At 44.2% G+C, this 16,199-nt stretch overlaps 1 pseudogene; it reads left to right on the top strand.

The window, feature by feature from the left end:
- The first annotated feature begins 330 nt into the window (after window positions 1-330).
- Window positions 331-2,986, top strand: LOC146359095 (uncharacterized; annotated as a pseudogene).
- Window positions 2,987-16,199: the final 13,213 nt, after the last annotated feature.

Here is a 16,199-nt window from a genome sequence, read left to right as displayed (position 1 = left end):
TTGTTACCAAAGCCAGACCTTGAGGTGTTTGTAGATGGCTCCAGCTGTGTGGTAGATGGAAAAAGATACACAGGATGCGCAGTAGTTACTCTCGAGAAGGCCTTATGGAAAAAGTGTCTTCCCAGCCACTGGTCAGCACAAGCAGCAGAACTAACAGCTTTGACTTGAGCCCTAAAAATAGGAGAAGGAAAAAAAAATATTTACAGATTCGCGATATGCTTTCAGCACGGTACATGCAAACGGAGTCCTGTGGAAAGAAAGGGGTTTCATTACTGCTTCAGGACAGAGGAGTGCAAACGGATCCCAGATCATGAAACTTTTAGATGCCTGATGAAGCCAAAAGAAGTAGCTGTGATGCACGTGAAGGAGCATGGAAAGAGTGTCAATCCCGAAGAAAGAAGAGGCAATGCTTTGGCAGATAAGGCTGCAAAGGAAGCCACACAGATGGGAGCTGAGGAGGTGCATTATGAAGGAGCCCTAATCCCATATTTGAGCACAGACTTGGTTCTAATTTATTCCCTGGCTGAAAATGAAAAAGCCCTTGAAGACAAGGTAAAACAAACTGAAGATGGATGGTGGGTAGTCCCAAGAGGCAAAGTATTCATACCCAAACCTCTTTTGAGTTTTATAGTAAGAGACTTGCACCAAACTATGCATTTAAGAAGAACTGCAATAAAAGATCTACTTGTGAGACACATTGTAGCCCCAAGACTGTATGTTAAAATCCAGAGAGCAGTGGCTAATTACCCTTTGTGCCTCAAAAAAAAATCCAAAGATGTTTAAGCCCCCAGCTCAAATGAGAAGTTGCCCATGGGCTTACTATCCTTTTCAGAGACTTCAAATTGACTTTTCAGACTTGCCCCAGACTCATAGCTATCGGTACCTGCTAGTAATAGTAAACCAATTGACCAGATGGATTGAGGCATACCCAGCTCGCACAGACAGTAGCCAAGATCTTGTTAAAAGAAGTAGTCCCTAAGTTCCTGTTACTTGAAGAGATTGAATCAAATCAGAGGCCCCATTTTGTTGGACAAGTGACACAAGCAGTGGCCCAGGCATTACAAATGAACTGGAAGCTACACCCTCTTGGAAACCTCAATCCACAAGTCAAGTTAAGAGGATGAACCACACCCTAAAGTCAACGTTTACTAGAAAATTTGTTCAGAGACTAAGTTGAAATGCTTACAGTTCTTGCCAGTCACCTTGACTCAAGTATGGTGCACCCCCAAAGGAAGTATCAAATTGATACCTTTGAAATGTTATATGGGCGCCCACCCCGGATATTACCTATGGCTGATAGTTTAAATGTAAACTTAAAAGTAAGGGCTTTAGAGATCCAAGAATATGTTACTGCTTTGCAGTCTGTTTTGTCTTGTCCTCACAGGTTCGCAGCATCATACCAATCCTTGCCTTTGGATGCTCCAGTGCATAATTTCAGTCCTGGTGATTGGGTACTGATCCGGTCCTAGAAAGATGAACCACTTACTGAGAAGTGGAAGAGTCTGTTTCAGGTTCTACTCACCACTTACATGGTTATAAAAGTCGCTGGAGGAAAGAAGTGGATCCATCACACCCGCATAAAGGCATCACCTGCACCAGAGAGGGTCACACCGGAAGCTGACCCACCTGAAGGCCACCGTTGGAGTAGCAAACCACTAGAGGGACTAAAGTATTTGTTCAAGAGAGAGCAATCTCCTGATGCTTAAACATGCATATTACTCTTTCCTTCTTAAGTCTAGTTGTTTTAACACTTCCCACTCAGGTAAAAGGAAACTGGTTTAAGAGACATGCTGAGCATATGTTTAGGCAAAATGGGGAGGATTCTGTTCTTTACTACAAACACCCATCAACTGTCAGAGACTCCACTTTGTTGCCTGCCTTGATTAGAGAACCACAGGTAACAGTTGGAGCTCTACAAAAAGAGGGCACTCTCTTTTCAAGAGTCACTGATGAATTGAGCAAGACTGAGTTTCGGAAATTCAAATTCCAGACTTACACCAGGGGAATGTGTTTTTGTTGTCAACATTCTGGTGTCTGGAATAATAAAGCCCTTAATTATAACAAGGCTAAACCTCTTCTAGATGGGTTGAGAAATTATTCACAGTGCACAGATCGGTTTTGGCTTTGGAGAAGTTTTAGTCCTCCTATTCTTATTCCATTAATCTTGGTGACACTGATTTTGACAGTCTTTACCCCAAGTACCCTGTGTTGTCTCCCAATTATGCTGGGATAGGTAGCATATGCTCAGGTTGGCAGATGAGAGATCCCAACCTGTGGTTTTTCTTCGATGGATGGGCTACCAATTACCACCCTGAGAATTACCAATGTGTAGGGGTTGGGTATCTCACCATCCCAGTACAAGTGGTAAAACCTCAATCTGAGAGAAGAAAGAGAGAGGTTGGAGGGATGGGGCAACTTGTAGGACAGATGGGTAAGAACTGTGATGACACTGTAATTATTGGAAAACAATTGTCAGATTCAGAACCAAACAGGGTAGGGGGCGGGCTAGTTACAGGATTGCTTACCCTGGGTTCATACCCAGGAATTATTGCACAAGAAAATAGAAAAAGCATCCTAGGACTCACTTGCTGTTTAGAGAAGACCATCAGTGCCACAGCCATAATGGTAAGGGCCATGCAATCTGAAATTGAAGATCTCAGCCAGCTAGTGGCCCAATATCAGTTTGTTTTAGATTATCTCTTAGCATGCTAAGGTGGCTTCTGCACCCTAGTGAAGCAAGGAAGTAAAGTTCCATGATTTAAACAAAACCATAGAAGATGAAATCGCCAAACTACAAGATATGATTGGAGAGAATTATTCAGGAGCAAGTGATCCTTGGTTATGGTTGACTTCCTGGCTCCCTGATTTTGCATGGTTGAAACAACTTGTAATTGGTGCAGTTCTGTTTGTTATGATACTATTGATGATAGTTTGCGCCTTTAAGTGTGTAGTCCACTGCTGGACCAAGGAGAGGTATGGGATTTAAGAAAAGCCTTTTGAGGGGGGAGTGTTATAGAAATTTCAGTTGTAATATGTGTGTTATACCATAATTTTATAAGCTAGGCTATGTCTTTTCTTCCTCTGTGTGAAATTGTCGTGCCAAACAAAGACACAGTGCCTTATCAGAGACTCAGGAATGGCAAGAATGTATTTACGTTATAGTACAAGACTACCTCTCTGAGCATGCCTAGATATGTGAAAGGCGCTGCCTGCTTTCTGTCTCCTTCTCAGCTAGAAGAGATTAGCACAGCGCAAGCGTAAGACAGCCCCCTAAGGTCTTGCCTATATAAACTTCTGGATCACATTACTTGATTGTGACCTTTGTTGGAGCCTTAGCCCCAAGGGTTGCCTTATTCTGCAGAATAAAATCATGTTGGACCAGATCTCTGCCTCCTCTCATTCTTGGTAAACAAATTAGAAAGTCTACCAGGGAAAGAACACAATTTTTGTAACACTACATCTTGATGGGCAGCCTCGAGGCCCAGTTCTTCTTTCTGATTGTACTTTTTCTTTAAACTGGACTTGGACAAGACAGTCCTTGAAACAGAGGACACCTTCAAAATAGAGGCCTTTCCTGTGTAAAAGAGGACACATGGCCAGCTTAGAAATATTTTCAATGAATAAATAAAATACAGAAGTAACCTTTTTTTACCTAGATTCCCTTGCACCAGAGGAGTGGCCATCTTCATGATGGTTTCCCCCATATAGTTCTTAACACATCTGTGTTTATGAGCTTTGTGCCTCTCTATTTTCCATGTATTCAGCAGCGGGTAAGAAGTTACCAGTCCCCATTTGATAAGCAGTCACATAAGACACCTAGGGTGCAATCCTATGCATGTTTAGACAGAAAAAAAGTCCTACAATTCCCAACATTCCCCAGCCAGCTTAGCTTAGCTGGCTGGGGAATGCTGGGAGTTGGAGGACTTTTTTCTTTCTAAACATGCATAGGATTGTGCCCCTAAATACAAAAATATTACACTAAGAGAGAGTCCAAACTCTGAAAGGAGAAGCTGTATTTGCTATGCAGTCACATCACACCTCAAAGTAAAAGACGCATTAAAAATGTTAGTTTGAGTATAAGGTAATTAGCAGTGCTAAGAACTCAAATCCTATTATACTATGCATTTGTATTACTTTTGAATATAATGAGAACTATCAATGAAGAAAGAAAGAAAGAATCTGTTTTCCACTTAACTAAAGTGGCTTCAGAGGCCAGCTTTTGAAGCCATGGCATCACATCGGCATTTATAGCCTTATGCAGAGAGCAAGCAATTTGCAGTAAATTTCTCCCTCAGACCTATATTCCCAGAGATTTCTTTGCTGCCGTGAGTGCAATGAATACTGATGATGAAAACAGACAGGGCTTCAAACGCCTGCTGGGAATGAAAAATAAAGCACATCTTATGTGTGGGTGGGGTGTGGGGGTGTGGACATCTTCACATGAGCAAAGAAAACAAAAACAAAACTCAGGTCTTCAACCAAAAGGAAATGGTAAAACATATGAAGAATTAAATAGTAGAAAAATGTTTGCTACCTTTTGTGCTTTGCAGAAATGATTGCACATCCCACAGGTCTGTAGTGCCAGGCTCTGCTAAGTTTTGGCAGTTTCGGTAAAGCAAGCAGTGATCAGACTGCCAGGCTGGACCACTGGTGCACATACTATCCTGTCTCTCACAGTGGCTAGATCCACGTTTTGTTGCATGTCAACAGAAGACTCTGTTTCTTGGAGTCAATCTCCAGCCTCCAGCAGAATAAGAGTCAGAACATATTTACAGTCACTGGGGGGATGCTGCCAAAAACAGCCTCCCAGGGGCAAGTGAGCTCATTCTCTACCGGCTGCAATATTTCTAAGTAGTCGTCATAGTATTCATCTCACTACACTCTGAGCTTACATCAGCAGCTGCTGGGAAGTGGGAACCAGGGCCAGCACCCCCATGGGAAATGCAATAAGCATCAGACCAAAGGCAATGGTCTGGGCAGAGATGGGCTGTAACGTTCTGTGGCAGCCTAGGGAGGAAGCAGAAACATTCCTGCTTAACAGGTCCGTCTTGTAACGGTCTTTCTGGAAAGCAATCTGTTATAGAGAAAGCCTCTAGGGCAGCCTTCTCCATCCTGGAGCCCTCTGGAAGTGTTGGGCTACATCTCCCATTGTCCCCCCCAGATGGCTGGGGATGATGGGAGTTGTGATTCAACACATCTGGAGGGAACCAGGCAGGCAACAAAACCAGGAGGTCTATTATGCCAGGCTGAGTGTGGTTTGGAGGATCCCATTTTGTTCAGGTCTATTCTAGGGAAAGTGACTAAATTGTAGTAGGGGAGAAGAGAAAATGTCTCTAGGGAGTTTTTACCCCCAGGCATCTGGGCCAGAATGAGTTGGCAGCTCCAGAAGCAGTTGCCCATTGTGTTCTGCCCCAACACTGTTAACGGCCAGTGCAGCGCTACAGGGATGCTCTAAGGGATGCAGAAAAGAAAAGCTCCAACCCTTTACTGGAGAACCTCTGGGCTTCAGGCCATATATGGCCCTTCTGGGTTTCCAATCCAGCCCTCCATGGCTCCCTGGCTGCACTCCCCTTTCACCTGACCCCTGATCATGGGGTGGTTTCTTGGCTTTTGCACAGTTTCTTTCCCATTCCAAAAGGTTGAAATGCCTCCCCTAAGGCTTAGTTGCTGGCAGGAAGAGCTTTCAGCTAAAATATGCTGGTATTTTTGTGCCCCCCCTGCCCCACCCCGCCCCGCTGAGGCCCGCTCACTGCTGCAATGCAGCTCCCAAGAGCTTCTCTTCACTTGAATTTGGCCCTTGGGCTAAAAGAGATTCAAAACCCTTGCTCTAAGCAATAGGGCGCTGCCCTGGATGTCCTACATATTAAGAAGATAAGAAGAGCTGCGCTGGATCAGACCAAAGGCCCATTTAGTCCAATATGCTGTTTTTGACAGTGGCCAACCAGATGCTTCTGGGAAGCCCACAAGCAGGACACGAGGATCATAGCCCTGCGTGCATCGTCATCAACACCCATCTATTGGATGTGGCCAAACAGAAGCAGGGGAATATGGGCTGCATTGCTGCTGCTGCTGGCGCTGAATAACATGGATGTGAAGCAGAGCCAGGATGGCGAGACAGAGCAAAGGGAAAGGGCTCTTTCTACAAATTGATAATATTCTGTGGAGTGGAGCTCAGTCCGTCTATGCGTTTCCTACACAGGACTTTAAAATGCAACCATTTATGCTCCTGCTGCTTTGTTTTGTCAGCAGAGGTATCAATCAGTCTGCCTGCTTTACTAGCTCAAGCAACACCCGAAACAGCTCTTGTTAATTCCTCCTTTGCCCTAGTTTCATAGTTGTTGTTTTTTCAGGAGATGACCAGAAGCTGTCATTTCACTTCTGCCAGTTCCCTGTAGGCATTTGCAACCAGGGCTGGCCTTAGGGGTGGGGGAGGTGGGTGGTCGCCTAGGACGCTGAGCTGAGGGGGGGTGCCAAGATGAGCTCAGTGGCTGTGTTTTTTTAAATGTACTGTCTTCAGTGAAATTGGGGGGCAAAAAGCAAATATCTGTAACTTTTATTTCAAGGTTCTACAGGTTGTTTGGGTACTGACTACAAAAATGATCTTCCTTCTATTACCTTGAAAGTATGCTTCCTCTTCACTTTCCAGTTCGATGTCATTTGCCATATATGAGCCATACAACTTGGTAACACTGCAAGGCTGCAAGGCTGCCTGGGGCGGGTCAGGTGTGGGGGCAACTGGGACAACTTGCCCCAGGCCCCTATAAAGCACAGGAGCTCCAGCCTCAGTTCTTGTGTGTACCATTGACCCCTGTCCTGACCTGCCACATTGCTCACCAAAATTCTCTGTACTTTGTTTAAAGTTCTCCTAAAAAGAGGAAATGGTATATCAGAGTGTAAGATGACACTGAATCTCAACATGTAATTGTCAGCACAAAAGGAAAGAAGGTTCTCAGGAGGCTATAAACAATTTTGTTGATGGAAAGCCTAGCAAGTTTCCACCTCTTGCTGTTTTGTTAGGCCTCCTTCAAAGGGCTGTAGCAATACATATATAGAATATAAATGAGACAACACAGAATTTTTTTTTAACAATTAAGAGCACATTGCAAGCAGGGCCTGTGCATGCATATGAACATTAAAACAATTTCAGTACTTCACATAGTTAATAAGGCACATTGCAGGCAAGGCCGATGCATATATTTAAACATTATAAAACAGATAAAATGTTCCATACTCACTTGTAACAATGTCTGCAGATATTTTACAACAGATTGTCTTGTGCTGTAAACACTAGCAACTAGAAAGGGTGTGCTGAAGTGAAGGCTATGTTTTTTATACTATTAGAGGAGTCTTTTTCTTAAGACTTTTTTTTACAGGTGTTGCCATGTGATTCGCTCAAGGTCTTCTCATATCTGGACTGAGTTACAGACACCAGTGAGTGTTCCAAAACTACAAGACAGGTACAGGGGGCGGGTAGGAATTCCAACACCCCATTTAGCTCTGTGGCCAAAACATGTCAGACTTTTCATCAATAAAATTGTTTATAGCATCCTGAGACGATTCCCTCCTTTAGTGTTGATCTTGCATGCTCACCCACTGTGCACCAACATGTAATTGTGACATAATGGGACCTCTCCCCAGCCATGATGAAGTAAATGTTTTATGCAGTTGTGTATGAAACAGAATAGATGCTAATTTGAGGCTTAAGCTGGCTGTAAAATGTATCCTTGGGAGGCTGGAAGAGAGGGATGGGCCTGCTTATTAGCTAGGCCTGCAGTCCAGTTGTAAGGGGGCCTAAACCCATCACAGTAAGGTAAAATCTTTCTTTATTTCTGGGCAGCAGTAAAGATAAGACTGGTCAGGCAGGCTTATGATTGGCCCAGGGCAAGTAGCCCTGGTTACAGAGTCTGTCGTAGTGAGAGAAGGAACAGGGAAGGCTTTAAGGAGGAAGTCTGTGGCAGAGAATATGGCCTGTTCTTTATTTTATTTATTTTATTTATTTCATTTCTATACCGCCCAATGGCTGAAGCTCTCTGGGCGGTTCACAAAAATTGTTTCCATGAGAAGAAAAAATTCTTCTCATGGAAACAATTCCAGGTCCACCGGGGAAAGCGTTCAAGGAGTGAACGCCACCTAAGATTTCTAGACAAGGTGCCACTGGAGAGTAATTTTCTGTAGTAACCACAGGGAAAGGTGTAGGAGTGGTGTGAGGCTAGGCCTTAAGGGAGAATTCCTTCCTTCCTGAGTAATCGAGAAGGCCAGCAGCAGGACACAACCAAAAGACCTGTGAGATTGAGCCCCAGGAAGTAGAAAGAAGCCAGAAGGGGGTTTGGACTTTGGAGGAGGTACTCTGCAGAAGCACAACCAGATCCCTATTACCTTATCCCCATGTAAGAAAAAATGAAGCACATCTCTCATTCTGCTTGATCCCAGGGCAAGGAGGTGCAGCAGGCGAGAATGCTTAGATGCAGTTTGTACATGCAATAATTCCCGCATGTGCCCCCCAGCTTTGTACACATATGCATGGGTCCTTGTAGGGGGCAGCAGCAGCCCCCAACATCACATTGCACCAGGCCCCAGAAACCCTCTGGGTGGCCCTGCAAAGCTGACCATGGGGGTGGGGCACCAAAGGGACTCCTCGCTCAGTGTGCAATTTATCCTAGGGCCGGCCCTGTTTGCTGTTTGCCTCTGTTGATTGTGTGTGTTCTCAGTGCTTGTTAGGGATGCTGTGGGCCTGAATTGGTCCAAGTGTAAGATAATGTGTTGCAGTTACAGCCCTATGCACATACCTGCCGTCTCACAAGCGTGTCTTAACTTTATAGGTGCTTCCAAGCCAGATTCCACAAGAGAGGGTCTTCCTGCACATCTTCAAGACCGTCTTCTGTTTTCTCCTCCATCACATGCTAGGCACATCTAGTCTGGTATTTATGTGGACAAGGTGCCATTCAGGAAGTTTACAGAAAGAGAATGTGAATCGCTAAGGATTGGCAGAAAGGCCCGTGTTGCTTTTTCAAACCACTGGAATTTGCATGCATGGGAAGATGGTCCCAAAATAGAAGTACGCCACTGTGTATGGAGCTGCTTGCATCCATGATAATTGAAAACTACCTCATACAGACAAGGTGAAAGGACAAGAGCAAAGGGCTGTCCTAGCACAAATGGCAGTTTGTTGCTTATAGAAAACCCAAGTGTGATCTCCAATAAAATGTTGCAGTATACCATCACCCCTTGAGGAGTTTGAGCCAGCTAACCCTTCCTCTGAGATTCGACAAGCTGTTAGGGACTTTTGGATTCCCCCAAGCTGGAGGATACCTTTTTCTCAGTGGCCCCATTATGTCCCCATTTCTGTTGGCCCAGGTCACGAAGTTCATTATTAGAGGGAGTGATGGTGCAAACGGTTCCCTCAGTAACTCCTATGGCAAACAAAAAGGAAATTCTTTTAAAGTGCCATGGTGTTGCTGATGAAAATTGAGCTGAAAGTCTGACAAAGAAAAGAATCCTGAAGGACCTGGAGGAATTACTCCTCAGCCACCAGAACACTCAGCAGACATGATCATGATATGCCTAACCCTGTGATCAAAGAAATGCATGTTCACTATGAATGCTTCTGCCTGTGGTTGACAAGGACATGTTTGCCGGGTACAAATCACATGCATGGCGTGTTGTCTCAACAGCACCAACAAACAAATCGAGCAGGCTAATGTAGTGTATATGGGCTCTTCTACACGAGGCTTTTAACCCATGCCTTTACCAAGGCTTCTGCTTCTGGGTTCTTTGTAGGATTAAGATCAGCTCCTTTACATGTGTTTTTTTCCAGGGGATTTTTCTCTCCCTTTCTATATGTTTCATTACACAACCACTAGATGGCACTGTTATGTAGTGGAATTGTGCAATTACATGAGAGTCTCATTCTGCCATTTCCAAATAATATCACACTTTCCTTGATCTAAATAAAGCTGGGGAAATGGTTGCAAAGAGTGGGAGAGGCCCCAGAGGATATCATGTAGAGGACCTGCAAACTACCATGAGTGAGCAATCACGAGTGCACAATAAAAGCGTTGTGAAGAAAGGCTGCATGTGTAAGATTGCCAAGTGTCAGTCCAAACTCTCTCCATCACTTCAAGAGCTCAGAAAAAAGCAACAAGGGTCACGTACATATATTTAAAAAAAGGGAGAGGAGGAGGACCATGTAAGCGTCCTTGGGTTCCTTGCAAGAGGAAAAATTGTTGTGGTTCAGTCGTTCAGTCGTGTCCGACTCTTCGTGACCCCATGGACCATAGCACACCAGGCCTTCCTGTCCTGCGCTCTCTCCTGGAGCGTGCTCAAGTTCATATTCAAGAGGAAAAATGGCAGGACATAAATGTCACAGGCTCCCATTGCAACTCCTCCCATCCTACTCAGGGGCTAGTTCAAGTGTGTGATAGCGGAAGTTTCACATGCCTGTTGTATCTCGTATGTGTGGTTGCTGGAGCACTGACTGCTATTATGATTAATGGGGGAAGCTGCCTTATGCCAGGTCAGACTATTTTGCTCAGTATTGTGCAAAACTGGTTGGCACGTGCCCTCTAGCAGACATCTTTCACAGTACCCGATACCTGATCCTTTGCTGTTGTTTTTAAACTGGAGATATCAGGGACTGAATCTGGCAACCTCTATATGCAAAACATGTTCTTTACCACTGACCTCTGGTCCCTCTTCAAACTGAACTTTTAAAGGTACAGACTCCCTCCAGAAATCATTCCAGCTGGATCCAAACTGGAGAATGGAGGATGCAAGGGTTGGAAAGAAGCATCTGCCTACCATGGAGGGGAGGGACATGATAGAGGTGTACAAAATTACGCATGGTGCAGAGAATGTGGATAAGGAGACATTTTTCTCACTCTGTCAAACTACTAGAACCTGGGGTCATTCTATGAAGGTGACTGGTGGGAGATTCAGGGGAGAGAAAAGGAAGAACTTCTTCACACAGAGCATAGGTAAACTATGGAATTCACTACCACAGGATGTAGTGATGGCCACAAATTTGGATGGCTTTAAAAGGTGGTTGGACAAATTCCTGGAGGAAAAGGCTATCAATGGCTACTAGTCCTGATGGCTAAGTGCTACCTCCAGTACCAGAGGCAGTGAGCCTATGTACACCAGTTGCTGGCAACATGGGCGGGAGGGTGCTCTTGCGCTCATGCCCTGCTTGTGGGTTCCTGGTCGACAGCTGGTTGGCCACTGTGTGAACAGAATGCTGGACTAGATGGACCCTTGCTCTGATCCAGCAGGGCTCTTCTTATGTCCTTAAGACTTTGTGCCATGCATTTCAACAGCTAGGTCTATACAAGTCTTGTTTTCAGATATTTCCAATGATCCAAGAAATTGGTTTGCATACTATCAGATTGCAAAAGTGCCATAAGAATGCTGGCGCCCCACGTGCCTTCAGATATGCAAAGTAAATGCAGCATACATTCTGTGTGAGGGTTTTAAAAAGCATGTCCTGCATTTTATCATAATATAGAGATTTTTCAATGAAAGGTCACTCCCCAAAATACAACAAAATTCAAGTGCATCTAATAAGTCCAAGAGCCTGTGTCAAAATACTTACCTCATAAGTTTTGACTTTCTAGACATCTTACAAAAATTGTGATATATTCAAAACTGCCAGTCTTATGCACAACCGCTGCGGCGTTTAGGGGCTGGCAGCCCCCCAAACCCATTTTTGGGCCAATAATTACATCATAAGGTATATGGATGAAACAAGCAATCATCTGCTCTGGAACAGCATATATAATTCCAGACTGTTCAATGTGACTGACTTTGTTCAGCCATACCGCCTTCCTGATCCCTCCAAAAAGGAGACCCTTAATTAAATCATAAGGTACATGGCTGAAACTGGTACCATTTGGTAGAGATCACTTTCCTGTAGCTTCAGAAAGATGCTATAGAAATACAATGTCTATAATAAACACATTTTCCCATTTTTATCCGCCCACGCCCTTTGTGATTTTGCTCCTCTAAGAGGGGGAGGAGCTGCATGCAAAGCATGCGGAAGGTCCCAGGTTCAATCCCCAGCATTTTCTGCCTGCCTGAAATCCTGGGGAGCAGCTGCCAATCAGAGTCAACGATACTGGGCTAGATGGACCAATTGTCTGACTCAGTTTAAGGCTGCTTCCTATGTTCCTAAGAAAGGCACACAAGAAGTTTTCCTTTCTTGGTGTGTCTGTATACAGCAAGCAGAGCGTGACATTAATTTAATTAATAAGCTGCTTGCACTTTATGATACACTGCTATTTAATTTTGGATTAATGTCAGGTAAGGAAAAATACTTGAAGCCTCTGGGGTGACCATGCTTATGAATATCACAGCACACGTGCAGAGGCATTGCAGTGCAAACACCAATATTGATTCTTCAAGTCTCATTTTAAACAAGTAACGTATGTTTGTGAAGTGTGTCAGTAGAACCATGAGCATCTTACAGAAAAAGATTAGCTTCGTGGAAGCCTACAGGAACTCTGTAAGAAGGAAAATGCTTGGTCCAAATGTCATGTTTTATGGTTACAGCTGGGCTGGGCAGTTGAGGCGGGGGGGGGGGAATAAAGATTTGGACAGCAGGTGGCACTGCAGCCTCTATTGTTTAGGGATTGCTTGTCATGTGAGGACATTTTTCACACATGAGGTTTAAAATACTAATGTGTTTTGAAGGTTTGTTTTCAATGAGGCTCCTCAACTGAATCTAAGGCCTGCATTGGCTGGGATGGACATCTGATTTTTCTCCCCAATTCTCTGTTGTATTGAGAGTCTTCATATGGGACAGCAGGGAGAAATAGAAAAACACTCAGTGCCACCTATGAAAAGAGTTACATTGTGGCTGCCATGGTCACACTTGCAAACTTGCCCGAGGCCGGAGTTTTCCAGAGCAAATAAAGCAAAATACACTGACGCAAAATGCTCTGTGGACTGAGGCTGGGGCAAACAGGGCAAAATGGTGCCCTCGGGGCCTTTGCACACAGTGGGAGGCCAGCGGAGGGGGTGGCGCCGATCCCAGCAGGGCTGTGAATTCACTCTGGGTTTCGCTCAGAACTCTAACGGAGCTATCCATTTGGGGGATATGGTTCAGCACCTTGGATAGCTCTGTTAGAGTTCTGACTGAACCCTAGAGCAGATTCACAGCATAAAGCAGCTCTTGCTCCATCCCCTTTAGCCCTATTTCAGGTGTTATCCATGTGTAGCTGGTACACTTGGATAAAGGGGAACAAGGCTATGCTACTAGCCACATCCCTGGCATTCATGGAATCATAGAATAGTAGTGTTGGAAGGGGCCTACAAGGCCATCGAGTCCAGCCACACTCAACGCTTCATGTGTTGAGTGTGGCTACCTGACAAGGGAAGCCAATGTCCATACAGCTGACCTTGGGAATGGGGCTAAGGGCATGTGCAACACCAGGGTAGAGTACAGCAGCACAGCACAGCCCCCAATTATCCACGCGCATGTTGTACTCATGCAGGGCTGACCCAGGACATTTTGCTGCTTGCGGCAAAGGACAAGATGGCACCCCTCATTCCATACCAAGTACATACGTCAGTGTTATTTCAACTCTGACAACAGGACAGCCTCTTCCACTGCAGCTGAGGGCAGCAGGCTAGCTTAGGGGGTTCAATGGATGCAGTACAGCACATACAGCTCTGTTCTCCAGCCCTCCATCATAGCTCCCTGCCTCCTAGAATCTGCTGCCTGAGGTAGCAGCCTCCATCTGCCCAGTAGCAGGGCTGGCCCTGTATGTATGGATAGTGCCTGAATAGGGTTTGTGTAATACAAACATAATACCTTCAGTTGTCAGAAGGCTCACTCACATTATAAATGACGGGTTCTTGCTGTTGCTACAAGTGACAACAGCAGCAGAAACCCTGTTGGCAGCCTGTCCACCATTTTGCATTCTCTACAATGCCTTGGACATAGCATCATTCTGGGTCATTGTGTGTATGTGTATGTGAGTGGCTGGCAGTGGGGAAACGGCAGTCATCACCAAAAATATGGTGGAGAATATTTAGAGAAAAATTTGCAACATGGCCTTCTTTTTCAGGGATGGGGGTGAGAAAAAGGAAATTCTCAGAACTATTCTCAGGAAAAAAAAGTCTTCTGAGAAATTTCAGCTCATTTATATTAAATGGCATGTTACTGGATAACTTGGACATTATTCCCCAGCTAAAAGGAAAAATAAAAGATAAAAACAGTGACCACGCGTTCTTTCTCTCCTGCTGTCAGTGTGACCCGACTGCATCCAAAATTAATCAACTTTGATTCAAAGCTGATTTTGCCATTAATTACAGGTGCAAAATTAAATTAAAATAACTTTATTTTCAATGACACATTACAGTCAGAAAAACCAATTGCCAAAGCAATGGCCTGCTAAGAACTCCCTAAATATCAGGCGAGTCAGTGGCATGAATTATTGACATAGCAGCACAGGTCTGTTATGGATAGTTGGCTCACTCACCAATGAATATCTTATCCAAGGACTTCTTCCAACATAGCATTTATCTTTACTGTAGTGGTTTTCGAATAATACTCATAGAAGCAATTCACACAAGGGAGAGAGGTGATGTTGGGATCAATGTAATCTCCATGCATTGTTCTATTAACCTTAGAAAGGCCTCGGAAATCTGCATTAGATAATCAGTTTTTCACCTGCATCGTTCCCTAAAGTATGGAATGCACATTAACCTTTCTTAAGACACAGAAGTCTTATGGCTTTAGATCAAATGTAAACGTCTTTTAAAAAATTGGCAAGTTTTATACAGTCACATCTCAACCACAGTGTTCTGAAATGGTAAACATTCACAGTAGACACGTGCTTCCATCCAGTATTAGCTGAAGTTCCTTCCAAGACTGTGTTTTTAACTGAGGATATTACTACGATAACATAAAGTGCATTTTGTAAGAAAAGAGACAGCTGTACTGCTCTAAGGGCGCAATCTTTTGCATGTTTAGATAGAAAAAAATCCTACGTCTCCCAGCAGGTGCCAGCCATATGCTGGCTGGGGCATGCTGAGAGATGTAGGACTTTTTTCTGTCTAAACATGCAAAAGATTGCACCCTAAATTGTCGAAACAGCCTAATTTAAACAAATTATTCGCATTTTAGCTTACTATTGACAGCTTCCCCATTTTTCTAATCCTCATTCCCCAATTTTTCTAATGCTCAGTTAATCAAAGATTATTGTGCCAGGCCAGCTAATCCTATTTGCATATTTGAGATCAGCTTTGTCTATGAGGCCACAAAAGTTGCTAGCCTGTAAATGTTTTCACTAGTCTGCTGGGAGCTGGCAAAGTCAGAGAGCTACATTTCTATGCTTGGCATGGAAGAAGGGACTTCTCTTCTCTAGCAGCCCACTTCGTTGGGAACAGAGGAGGGATGGAGCATTCTATCCATTCTTCTGCCAGCCCACTCATTTGCCTACCTGGAATTCCATTCACTCGCCTGTGTGCAATTCCTGGTCACCTATGGCTACCATAGGCTAGTGCTCAAATACAGGGCTGATCTAGATTTAGAATACAGCGAAAGTCCAGATCTGCTGACCTTTGGCACATAAGAATATGGGCCATACTGGATGCATTTTTGAAAGTGTTTTTATCCTAAATTAGCAAACACTGGTGAATGGTGACAATCTCATTTGGGTGACTGCCAGCATTCACTAGGGAAGCTTTGAGATTTGCGTCAGGCTTGACATTCATTTGCGATTGTCAACATCTACATGTGAATTCACCAGGTTTTAGACATTCGCTGTAAATCTTCCTCTGCATGGCCCCCAGGCTGTCACATTTTAACTGGAGCTATTGAATACAACAGATTCTAATTTTCCAAATTAGTGCTGCATTGAATGTTTGCCCGATAACATTTTAGGGAAGAAAGAGGGGCTTTAGGGATCCCAAAATATTTTCTTCAAACCCATTAATCGTTCCTTCTTTATAGCTGTTCATAGCACTTGTTTCCCTTCTCTGATGCTGTTTTCTCTGTGCCATTTTTTCCCTTGCCTTCTTTTCTGCCCTGTGATCCCAGCCAATCAGCCTTCACAGAATAAAGGCATCATAATGCCATGTACCCAATTAAATTTGGCTACATGATAACATCACAAAAGTAATTCAGAGTGAAGGCACAGGGACAATGTTTTGTACCCTCATTCTGAATGGGTAAACCATTTCACCCCTTTTTGCAACCC

Source organism: Heloderma suspectum, chromosome 1 (assembly GCF_057233095.1).
Source record: "Heloderma suspectum isolate Gila_16-S chromosome 1, 16-S_ref, whole genome shotgun sequence".
Lineage (NCBI taxonomy): Eukaryota > Metazoa > Chordata > Lepidosauria > Squamata > Helodermatidae > Heloderma > Heloderma suspectum.
The sequence above is the reverse complement of the archived record's forward strand: the minus strand, read 5'-3'. Positions and strand labels throughout refer to the sequence as shown.